We start from the raw sequence: 9,682 nt of genomic DNA, 5'->3' as shown, positions 1-9,682 counted from the left end.
ATTCACACTCATTCACACAAAAGGGTTGTTTCTTTCTGTTATTAATATTCTGGTTCCTACATTATATATCAATATATATCAATACAGTCTGCAAGGGATACAGTCCGTAAGCACACGTGATCGTGCGTGCTGCTGGTCCACTAATAGTACTAACCTTTAACACTTAATTTTACTCATTTTCATTAATTACTAGTTTCTATGTAACTGTTTTTATGTTGTTTTACTTTTTTTTATTCAAGAAAATGTTTTTAATTTATTCATCTTATTTTATCTTATTATTTAACCCTTGTGTAATGTTCTTATTGTTGTTACTCAGCCAGCGTTTTTGGGTCTGATGGACCCGTTGCATTTTGTGGCTTTTTAATGCCTCACAATCAAACACTTTTATGTTAAAATACTGAACAGATGTTTACCTTATCCCAATAAACACCTGTTCAGTATTTTAACATAAAAGTGTTTGATTGTGAGGCATTAAAAGCCACAAAATGCAACGGGTCCATCAGACCCACAAGCGCTGGCTGAGTAACAACAACATGAACGTTGCACGGAAAATTTCTGCATCCCACAGGGATTCTTCTTTTGTGTTTCTGCACCTGCGGTTCCCACACAAGGTTGCAACATTGTTTGTCAACACGGTCTGCTCTCATTTTCTCGCACATTTGACCCTCTGATGTTCTGTGTACCTACACTCTGTCCTCCTCCTCAATTTCCACACTTATATTAGCCCCGGGTCCAGTGGACCCGGACATCTTATATGTAATAGAAATGTGTAGGAGGGGGTGTATGGTGTGTGGTCATTAAATATGTATTCTGATATATGTTCTTCACAGAAAATGAGCCAAAGTCAGTGAGTCTCGGTTTGAAAAATTAATTAATTGTATCAGTTTCCTTTTAATAAAAAATGAAAACGGGTCCCACAGACCCGATTGATTGATTGATTGATTGAGACTTTTATTAGTAGATTGCACAGTACAGTACATATTCCGTACAATTGACCACTAAATGGTAACACCCGAATAAGTTTTTCAACTGGTTTAAGTCGGGGTCCACTTAAATTGATTCACCACACAAGGGTTAAGAAGGACCTTATCTTCACCATACCTGGTTGTCCAAATTAGGCATAATAATGTGTTAATTCTACGACTGTATATATCGGTATCAGTTGATATTGGTATCGGTAATTAAGAGTTGGATAATATAACATCGGCAAAAAAGCCATTATCGGACATCCCTAATAATAATGTTTGAGTTTGAGTTTGAGTTTATTTGCAACATGCAAGCATACAACATGATACATCACAATCTCCAGTTTCTCTTTTCAACATGTTCGAAAAGGAGTAGGAAGAAGCAGAGCTTATTTAATCCTACCCTTATTCTTTTACATAACAGTTGCTAAAACTTTTGTTCACTTCCTCTTCTCAATTAATTCACAATATACTCCATAAGTAATCACAATAAAAATAAGTAAATAAATTATAATTGGTGAAGTAAGTTACATTTCATATGATGAGATAAGTAAGATTATTTTGAGGGTGAAAGAATGAAAGAATGGATTAATTAAATAAATTCAGAATGTTTATCGTGGTTCTTCTTCTTTGTACTTTGTAAACACTTTAAGTTTGAAGAGTTTCTTGAAGTGGATCATATTAGTACATTGTTTGATTGCTTTGCTTAATCCATTCCATCATTTAATTCCACATACTGATATACTGAAGGTCTTAAGTGTTGTACGTGCGTACAAATGTTTTAAATTACATTTCTCTCTAAGATTATATTTCTCCTCTTTTTTTGAGAATAATTGTTGTATATTCTTGGGTAGCAGATTATAGTTTGCTTTGTGTATCATTTTAGCTGTTTGCAAATTCACTATGTCAGGGGTGCTCATCTATCGCGATCTACCGGTCGATCTCGGAGGGTGTGTCAGTCGATCACCAGCCAGGCATTAAAAAAATAGTCCTAAAAATGAGCGATCATAAATCTTCACTATGACGTCACTTTCGTCACTTGATTGACATTCACGGCACCCGAGGGTCTTCTGAGATGATGCTGGCTGCTGCCAGCTCATTAAAATGACCGACTGGAAGGCGAGAAACACTTTATTTCAACAGACTTTGGCGCCGTACCTGTCGTCAAAACTCCAAAGACCGACTGCACAGTTGCACAATAAAAGCTCTGCTTCATTCTGCCTGCGCTACCAAAATAAGAGTCTCAGAAAGCTGGCGTGCACAAGCTAGCAAGCTACGGAGTTTGCCGACAATGTATTTCTTGTAAAGTGTATACAAAGGAGTACGGAAGCTGGATAAATAAGATGCCAAAAACCAACCACTTTCATGTGGTATTGGACAGAAAGGAGGACTTTTTTCTCCTGCATTCGAAAATGCGGACGTTTTTAGCACCACTGTCTGATTCCAATCAATGCAAGTCATCAGAATCAGGTAATACACCAACTTATATTCTTGTCTTCATGAAAGAAAGGAATCTATATGTGTTAAACATGCATGTATTATCTTTAAACACCTTTAACTTGTTAACAATATTAACTATAAGTGTTAAACATGCTTGTATTATCTTTAAACACCTTTAACTTGTTAACAATATTAACTATGTGTTAAACATTCTTGTATTATCATTAAACACCTTTAATTTATTAACAATATTAACTATATGTGTTAAACATGCTTGCATTATCACTAAACATCTTTAACTTGTTAACAATATTAACTATATGTGTTAAACATGTTTGCATTATCTTTAAACACCTTTAACTTAACAATATTAACTATATGTGTTAAACATGCTTGTATTATCATGAATCACCTTTAACTTGTTTACAATATTAACTATATGTATTAAACAAACTTGTATTTTCATTAAACACCTTTAATTTATTAACAATATTAACTATATGTGTTAAACATGCTTGTATTATCATTAAACACCTTTAACTTGTTAACAAAAACATATGTTTCATAAATAAATAAATATAAATTATATATATGAATGAGGTAGATCCCCACGACTTGATCAATTGAAAAGTAGCTCGCCTGCAGAAAAAGTGTGAGCACCCCTGCACTATGTCATGGAATTTCAGTATCTTTGATTCAATAAATAAATGATTTGTATGTTCTCTATATCCAACATTATGTATTATTCTAACTGATCTTTTTTGTAACACCGTTAATGAATGAAGTGTACTTTTGTAATTATTTCCCCATATTTCTACACAGTAACTCAGATATGGTAACACTAGTGAGCAGTAGAGAATATGGAGTGATTTTTTTGTCTAGAGCATGTTTTGCTTTATTCATTATTGACGTGTTTCTTGCTACTTTATGTTGTATATTTTTTACGTGAGATTTCCAGTTCAATTTATCATCAATTCATTATTGACGTGTTTCTTGCTACTTTATGTTGTATATTTTTTACGTGAGATTTCCAGTTCAATTTATCATCAATCATTATACCTAGAAATTTGGTTTCATTTACTATTTCATTTTCTATTCCGTCTATTTGTATTTGTGTTTGACTTTCTCTTTTACTGTTACCAAATAGCATTATTTTAGTTTTACTGAGATTCAACGATAGTCTGTTTTGCAAATGTTGACAAACATTTCCAGAGGTGGGTAGAGTAGCCAGAAATTGTACTCAAGTAAGAGTACTGTTACTTTAGAGATTTATTACTCAAGTAAAAGTAAGGAGTAGTCACCCAAATATTTACTTGAGTAAAAGTAAAAAGTATGTTGTGAAAAAACTACTCAAGTACTGAGTAACTGATGAGTAACATATACACACACACACATATATATATACACACACACACACATAAATATATATATATATATATACACACATATATATATACATACATATATATATACAGTATATCATTTATATTTATTTATTTTGCCGTTTTTGTTTACACGTTAAAGGTGTTTTAATGAATATACATGCATGTTTAACACATATAGATTCCTTTCTTTCATGAAAACAAGAATATAAGTTGGTGTATTATCTGATTCTGATGACTTGCATTGATTGTAATCAGACAGTAGTGATGATAATGATCGTCCACGTTTTCAAATGGAGGAGAAAAAAAGTTCCTCCTTTCTGTCTAATACCACATGAAAGTGGTTGGTTTTTGGCATCTTATTTGTCCAGCTTCCATATTCGTTTTTATACACTTTACAAGAAATACATTGGCGGCAAACTCCGTCGCTTGCTAGCTTGTTTGCGCTGGCTTTCGGAGACTCTTATTTTGAAAGCGCAGGCGCGATGGAGCGGCACTTTTATTGTGAAGACAGGACGGGATGAACGGTTGAAATAAAAAAAAGGTCTTTTTTCCTTCACACTTTTGATTGATTGATTGGAACTTTTATTAGTAGATTGCACAGTACAGTACATATTCCGTACGATTGACCACTAAATGGTAACACCCGAATACGTTTTTCAACTTGTTTAAGTCAGGTCATGTGACCGCCTGGCTCTGTTTGATTGGTCCAACGTCACCAGTGACTGCATCTGATTGGTGGAACGGAGTGAACGTCACCAGTGACTGTATTTGTTGAAACGCAGGCACTATGAAGGTCTGTCTGACAGACCAAAACAAACAAAGCGTGCATTAACAGATCGATAAAAATTAGTAGCGAGTAGCGAGCTGAATGTAGATAAAAGTAGCGGAGTAAAAGTACTCAAGTAAAAGTAAAAGTACGTTGCATTAAAACTACTCTTAGAAGTACAATTTATCCCAAAAGTTACTCAAGTAGATGTAACGGAGTAAATGTAGCGCGTTACTACCACCTCTGAACATTTCTATGTGACAGTCGTTTGGAAAAAAATACAAAATTGGATCTCCATCCATCCATCCATTTTCTACCGCTTATTCCCTTTGGGGTCGCGGGGGGCGCTGGAGCCTATCTCAGCTACAATCGGGCGAAAGGCGGGGTACACCCTAGACAAGTCGCCACCTTGTTATGTTATTGTTTTAAATAACACATCGTTGGATGACTTGCAGAACTGTCTTTTAATCACGATCACATGTTACAAACGCTACTTCAACACTCGTGCGTACAAGGTGTGTACCTCTCTGAAGAGTCCTACCTGACACATCCTATATATTGGTTCCTAGTCATTTGTAGACTTACTACCACCATGTGGTCAAACACTATCATTACATCCCCCTTTCTAAACTAAGCACCCATTGCTAATACAATGTTTGTATTAAACAAATTACTTGTTTTTCTATCTTGACCACATGAATATGCAATCTTTTCAAAAACTATCCACGCACCACAGTATTAGAAAACATTTAAAGTATTTTAAAAAACATTAACTCTTTAGCTAGTCAATCAGTTTGATATTATACGAGTTCAATAATACACGTAGTCATCATTCACAGGTTTCTTGATCTGCCTTGTGGATCTTCTCAACACAGGTTCAGGATCGTCAGTCACATCTTCATTCATGTGCTGCGTTGGCATTGTTTCACAGTCAGTGAGTGTAGATGAAACCTCGGACTCAGCTGTTGCTTGGTTTGAAACAGTCGGTGTAGATGAAACCTCGGACTCGGCTGTTTCTTGGTTTGGAACAGTCTCTGGAACCCTCAGCAAACTGCGACGATTGCGACGTAGTATCTGTCCTTCTTCACTCCTCACAGTATATGATCGTGGTGATGTTTCTTGAAGAACAGTAGCTTTGGTTTTCCAACCATCAGAACTTTCAATTCTCACTGTGTCACTTGGTGATAGTGATGGGAGCGATTTGGCTGCTTTGTCATAAAACGACTTCTGCTTTAGCTTTTGTTGCTTTAGCTTCCGTTGTACTTTTTGACTCTGCGTTGGTGTAGACATACTTGGTAGTGTAGTACGAAGCTTTCTGTTCATCAGTAGTTCAGAGGGTGACAAGCCACACTCAAGAGGTGTTGCTCTGTAGCTAAGTAGTGCTAGGTATGGATCAGAGTTACTATCCACTGCTTTCTTCAAAAGTTGTTTGAGAATATGTACTCCTTTCTCAGCCTTTCCATTTGACTGTGCGTACAGAGGGCTTGACGTCACGTGTCTGAAATCATAGTGTTTTGCAAATTGCTGCCACTCTTTACTGTTGAAACATGGTCCATTGTCACTCACCACAGTATGCGGTATACCATGTCTAGCAAATATAGATTTGACATGCGTGATCACACAGTTTGATGATGTGCTTGATAGCAAAGCCATTTCAGGGAAATTAGAATAGTAGTCAATTACAACAACATACTCTTTGCCCTTCAAATAAAACAAGTCCATTCCCACTTTCTGCCATGGTGCAGTAAGAACTTCAGGCAATATCATGGGTTCTTTGGTTTGTTTGTTTCTGTATTTTTGACATGTTGCACATCTGCCAATCATGTTGTCAATGTCTTTGTTGATTCCAGGTCAGTATACAGTGTCGCGTGCTCGTCTCTTGCACTTTTCAATCCCTAGATGACCTTCATGGATTCTTTGTAGTATATCCTGCCTCAATGTTTGTGGAATGACTATTCGGTTTCGCTTCAGTAAAAGTCCATCCACAACACTTAGTTCACCTCTAACATGGAAGAACCGTGGGCTGGAACGTGGAGGCCATCCATTCTGCATGTTGGTAATAACACGCTGCAACTCTTCATCTTTTGCCGTTTCCTCAGCGATTTGTTGTGATTTTATGTCTGACACTGGAAGTGTAGCTGACACCATATTCACATGGTTTTGTACATCCTCTTCAGTAGCACTGACGCTGTTTTTTATGGGTGCTCTTGAGAGTGCATCAGCCAGTATCAAGTGCTTTCCAGGTGTGTAGATGAGCTGAAAATCATATGGCTGCATCTTCATCATGAAACGTTGTATTCGTGGTGTCATGTCATTCAAGTTTTTCTTGATGATGGAAACTAGTGGGCGATGGTCTGTTTCTACAGTGAAGGTAGGGAGACCATAAACATAGTTGTGGAAGCTCTGCAGGCCATATGCTAACCCTAGACATTCCTTTTCTATTTGAGCATACCTACATTCAGCCTGTGTCATGGATCGTGATGCATAGGCTACTGGTTTCCAGTGTTCATCATCAGCCTGTAGTAAAACTCCACCCAGTCCATCTTTTGAAGCATCTGTTGACACCTTTGTTTTCTTTGTAGGGTCAAAGAACGTCAGCACAGGTGCAGTAGTGAGTGTTTCCTTCAGTCTCTGCCACTCATTCTCGTGCCTGGACGTCCACTTGAACTCTGTGTCATTGTGAAGGAGTTCACGAATGCAGGATGTTTTCACAGCAAGGTTTGGGATGAACTTGCCAATATAGTTGACCACGCCCAATATACGCTGTACACCTGTCTTGTCTGTGGGACTCGGCATTCTTTGTATGGCGTGTATTTTTTCATCATCAGGTTGAACGCCATGTGCACTGAGCTTGTCTCCCAGAAAAATTATCTCTGACACTCCAAACTGACACTTCTTTTTGTTTAATTTGAGTCCATATTGTTGTACTCTTTCCAACACTTTGGTCAGCCTTTCGTTGTGTTCTTTTGCTGTTCTTCCCCACACAGCAATGTCGTCGATGTACGCTCGCACGCCTTCCAAGCCTTCAATGATATGTTCCATTGCTCTATGGAATATTTCTGATGCAGATTTGATCCCAAATGGTAGGCGTTGGAAGCAGTAGCGACCAAAAGGCGTGTTGAAAGTGCAGTATTTGCTACTGTTTTCGTCTAGTTTGATTTGCCAAAAGCCATTTGACGCATCCAATTTTGAGAAATATTTTGCCCCAGCCATCTCACTGGCTATTTCTTCACGTTTTGGTATTTGGTAGTGCTCACGTTTTATGTTTTCATTCAAGTCTTTTGGATCCATGCATATTCTTAGATCGCCATTTTTCTTTTTCACACAGACCATGGAGTTTACCCAATCTGTTGGTTCCTCAATTTTCTTTATTACACCCAGTGTTGTCATACGGTCCAGTTCCTTTTTGAGACGCTCTTTAAGTGCTGCTGGAACTCTTCGCGCTGCATGGACAACTGGACGTGCCTGCTCTTTAAGCTGTATTTTGTATGTAAAAGGTAAAGCACCAAAACCAGTGAACACACCAGCGTAGTTCTGCACTATTGAATCAGTTTCAATTTTTTGAGCGCTCACATCTGTGTTCACAAGATACACTCTTTTCACCAGTCCTAAAACTTCACATGCTTTGTCACCAAATATTGACTCACGTTCTTCAGTGACAACTGAAAATAGCAGGTAGTGCACTTTTCCTTTTACAGTGACTCTCAATTTGCATGTGCCCAGACTGTCAATGCTACGACCATTGTAGTCTTTCAATACAACTGTTGTTTTGTGGATTTTCGGTTTTTCTCTCAATTCCTTGATGTCTGACATGTTGATCAAATTTGCCTTTGCACCAGTATCTAGTTTCATGTTAACTCGAGTTCCATTTATTTGTAGCGGTGCAATCCACTTGTCTTTTTCAACAGCATTGACTACTTCTTCAGTTTTATTTTCACTGTTCACTAGGCCAACAAAGAATGTTTCACCCAGATCAGTGTCCTCCACTACATTGACAGATTTTTCCTTTTTAGCGCATGGTTTTCCGTTAGCAAAACATTGTTTGGCAAAGTGATTTTTTCCATAGCATTTGGGACACTGCTTTGGCTTGTGCTGCGATCCACAGCGCTTGCATTGGTACATGACGTCACTCTTCTGCTGTGCAGGCTGCGACTTCCATCCCCTTGACACGACATACACATTGTCGCCTCCCACGCTGATGGCTGCGGTGGACGCCATTTCACCAAAAGTCTTGACGTGCATCTGTGACAATTCTGCTGCATGACAAATTTTAATGGCATTCTCCAACGACAATTCTGTCTCTCTCAACAGTCTTTCTCTGACTTTTTTGTCTTCTATGCCACATACAATCTGGTCCCTTATCATAGAGTCCTTCAGTGTAGCAAAGTTGCAAGTTTGTGCTTTCAGCCTCAAATCAGTCACAAAACTGTCAAAACTTTCTCCATGAGCTTGCACTTTTGAACGGAACACATATCTCTCATATGTCTCATTCTTCTTGGGAGAGCAATGAGCATCAAACTTTTCAATGACAACATCCAACTTGTTTTTTTCATCTGGATTATCAAACACAAAAGTGTTGTAAACTTCAATGGCATGTGGGCCTGCTATTGTAAGCAGTAACGCTACCTTCCTTGCATCCGGCTTATCCTGCAGTGCCATAGCCGCCATGTACAGCTGGAACTGCTGCTTGAAGGTGCGCCAATTGCTGTCGACATTTCCACTTAGCTTCAGCTTTTCAGGTGGCTTCAAATCCATGTCGCTTTTCACAATACACCACTTCAATTTTCGTTCACTCCTGGTACCATGTTATGTTATTGTTTTAAATAACACATCGTTGGATGACTTGCAGAACTGTCTTTTAATCACGATCACATATTACAAACGCTACTTCAACACTCGTGCGTACAAGGTGTGTACCTCTCTGAAGAGTCCTACCTGACACATCCTATATATTGGTTCCTAGTCATTTGTAGACTTACTACCACCATGTGGTCAAACACTATCATTACACACCTCATCGCAGGGCCAACACAGATAGACAGACAACATTCACACTCACATCCACACACTAGGGCCAATTTAGATCTCTTCAATAGTGAATGACATCTTCGTCTCTTTCATAAAAC

This window comes from Nerophis lumbriciformis, linkage group LG25, assembly GCF_033978685.3.
Source record: "Nerophis lumbriciformis linkage group LG25, RoL_Nlum_v2.1, whole genome shotgun sequence".
NCBI classification, from domain to species: Eukaryota; Metazoa; Chordata; class Actinopteri; order Syngnathiformes; family Syngnathidae; genus Nerophis; species Nerophis lumbriciformis.
The sequence above is the reverse complement of the archived record's forward strand: the minus strand, read 5'-3'. Positions refer to the sequence as shown.